Source organism: Pocillopora damicornis, chromosome 9 (assembly GCF_964200805.1).
Source record: "Pocillopora damicornis chromosome 9, jaPocDami1.2, whole genome shotgun sequence".
Classification (NCBI taxonomy): Eukaryota; Metazoa; Cnidaria; class Anthozoa; order Scleractinia; family Pocilloporidae; genus Pocillopora; species Pocillopora damicornis.
In genome coordinates, this window is record NC_142678.1 from 10500440 (window position 1) to 10503565 (window position 3126).

General features: G+C 40.9%; 1 pseudogene; it reads right to left on the bottom strand.

Annotated features, from left to right (window-relative positions):
* Window positions 1–975: 975 nt before the first annotated feature.
* LOC149040067 (uncharacterized) lies at window positions 976–2067 on the bottom strand (annotated as a pseudogene).
* Between the last annotated feature and the right edge of the window lie 1059 nt (window positions 2068–3126).

A 3126-nucleotide genomic window follows, 5' to 3' on the forward strand; every position in this document is an offset into this window, starting at 1 on the left:
CAGCCTTGAGGGCATTTGACGTCTTTTTTTCAAAATTTGGTTTGGTTTTTTTCACTGACTTCCATTTCAAAATAGATATTTTATTTAAAATGGCTGATTTTGGAGATACCGATCCTCTTTTTGAACACGATGACGATGATAATGATGATAATGAAGATGTAGGAAATACAACAACACCTTTTAAACCAGACTTTAATTCAAATCCAGGGCTATCAGGTGAAGACATTCCAATGACGACAATGAACAGGGGACAAGAGAAAGCATCGGAAACTGCTGAAACATATTTCATTGAAGGTGATACTTCTTATTCGCGAGTCATCACTTCGGTTGCAAGCAAAGATGTTTGGCTAAGGCAAGAAGACATACCCCTTGTTTACTGAAGAAAAGAGTCTGAATAAGCAAAGGTTAAATACATCACTCCCAAAACAAATAAACACCTCACTTGGCCCAGAGTAAGAGGTTTTGATTGATTGAAATTGATGAGCTGCAGAAGTCTATTCAGGAGTATCGGGGAATTGCCAATTATGAAAGTGAAGAGCAAGCTATAAGATAAAGAGCAAGAGAAAGATAACTGAAAATAAAGAGCGGATTGATGCACTTAAGAATAAAAGAGAACTTGAGGAAGGCACTTCACTAAGAGAGAGAGAGAGAGTGAGAAACATTTTCAAGATATACGGTTTCACAGTCTCAGCTGTTGTACTTAGTCGCAGTCGGAACTACGTTTGGAGCGATTTTGAGCACATTGACAAGAAGCCTGAAGTCTGTTGCCAAAAGTGTTGGAGATGGGCTCAAGACTCTTGGAAGTAAGATCGCAGGAATTATGCTACGTCTCATCGGTTTAATGGTCGGCTTCATTTTCAAGACTTCTGGATCAGTGATCAGCTTTCTCGATCAAAATACATGGCTTTTGGGGCCCGGCTAAAGGCCTCCATCCCTCGGATCTCGGTTTGTTGATCTTTGATGAGCCCCCATTCATGTGCCTTACTCCGACTGATTCAATCTCCAAATTCACTGAGTTGTTGTTTTCCAGCTTCATGTCAGAACTTGCCGTCTTCAGGCCCAACCCAACCGTACTCTGAGTGTTAAGAGGAAGATTTGAGGGCATAAGTCAAGTGCCTAGTAAGACTGCAAGATCAAGCCTGACTTCTGCCTCATCAATGGCGAGCTGAAATCTCTGAACGCTCTTCTCTGGCTCTCTGATCACATCCTCAACCAATACAAGGAACTCACGTTGAGCTTCTTTTGCGCTTCCTGATGAACTTAAGATTGATGATCTTACATTGACTTGTGCACCGAGAGTGCAATAAAAGAATACCTCAATCGACTGATTCAGTCTCGCCATCCCAGCTTGCCTTAGACCTTCTGACTTGTCTGCCAAGAAGAGGTCGAATTGCCTCTCAGCTTTCGCATTATCATTCCTTATGTAGTAGATCAGATTGCCTTTGAGGGCTTCTCCGCCCCCATCACCGAGCTTGTTATAACTCGGATATGTGTCTGAAGTTGCTCAAGGATCAATATCTGTCACATAAATGAAAACAGATCAGACACCGTGATTATCAACTCCTTTGAAGCAGAAGTTCGCGTCTGATAAAATTCCGAATTCAGCACATATTCGTTTGCACGATGGCGTGTCATAGCTATTATTTATCTGGCTAAAAGTTGAGTCACCTGGAAGAGCCGATTCACTCTGAATTCCACCCATCTCAGAAAGAATCCTTCTGACCGTGAAGTAGATGTGAAACATTAGAAACGACTCTATCTGTTCTGGAACCTTATCGAGAACTTAAAGAGATATTCCACAGCCTGTCGTTGCGCACCATACTGCGATATTCGGCCCCGCGAGCCATCCTTTGATTCTACGCCTGAGCTGTGCTGAGTTTTCATCTCTATGAATATTCCTCTAAATTTTGCATTGAAGTACTGATTTGGGGTAACAAAGATCTCAATCTCCTCGTTGAAGCGGCAGACAGCATTCTCATTAAATAGAACAGCCGGCACTTCCTTCTTTCCAATTCGATTTAGAGTGATTTCAAGAGGAAACCTCCAATTCCAAGAGCCTTCTTCATGTCATCATCCCAATATCTTCCATCTGACCTCGAGACGCTCGTCTGAACTCCGTCGAATCGATTTAAGTATTCTTTAGCTGCTGCCTGTCTTTTATCATCGAACGACACTTGCACACGAGCTTTCTCAGGTCTGTATTTGGATATCGTACTTCGAAATAATTCCAAGCTTTTATTTTTGCTTTATCTGCAATTTTGATCGCCTCATCTGATCTCAGCCACGCATACATTTGTGTTGCTTTTATAATAAAAATGGTTGTTTTGACAATGATTGCAGATTCCAATGATCACACGGCTCGCTTCAGAGAACCTCTCGATAAATCAGACTGTATCAGACTTTTGACTTGTTCTCTCCATAATTCATGGTATTATTTGAGGGAAAAAGGAGAAATATCTATCCTCAATAGACAAGACAACGCAAGTGTTGAAACGATTCCTTCAATGCACTCTTGAGAGCCTCGTGAGAGCATTGGGAAAATATTAAGTGAAGATAGAGGATTTAAAGTCACAATGAATCATTCAAAAGAAGGAATGTTAATCCTTAATCTCTACAAAAAGAAAGTTAACCTCGGGATTGATCAACATTTGCGGAGAAGAGTCTCATCAGCCGATTTACTTCATTCAACACTTACCTGGTCCACAATGATCTTTTGGACAAGGATGAAAAATGGGGAACCCTCAAGCGTTCTTGGTTGCTTTGACATTGTTGAGAGCAAGTTTGAAAAGGTAACTTATTCCTTGCCTAATCCTGTGTTACGAAAAATAACACCCAGGAATGATACCGCAGCCATACGAATTTTCGTCACTGTTGAGAATAGCGATATAATGCGTTTAAATTGTCAAATGAAGGTTAGGATGGTACTCTCGTGTGAGGTGGTGAGATATAATGAAGATGGTTCAGTCCAGCTACAGGATGCATTTTTCCACTACGAAGTAATCGAAAATCTCAGGTCAACAGATGAATCACACGTATTCGATGTTGTCATGCAAACATTTGACGCAAGAATTCAGAATTTTAATAAAAGAAGAAGCAACTGCAGATTTCAAAGAGTGATATCTCTCG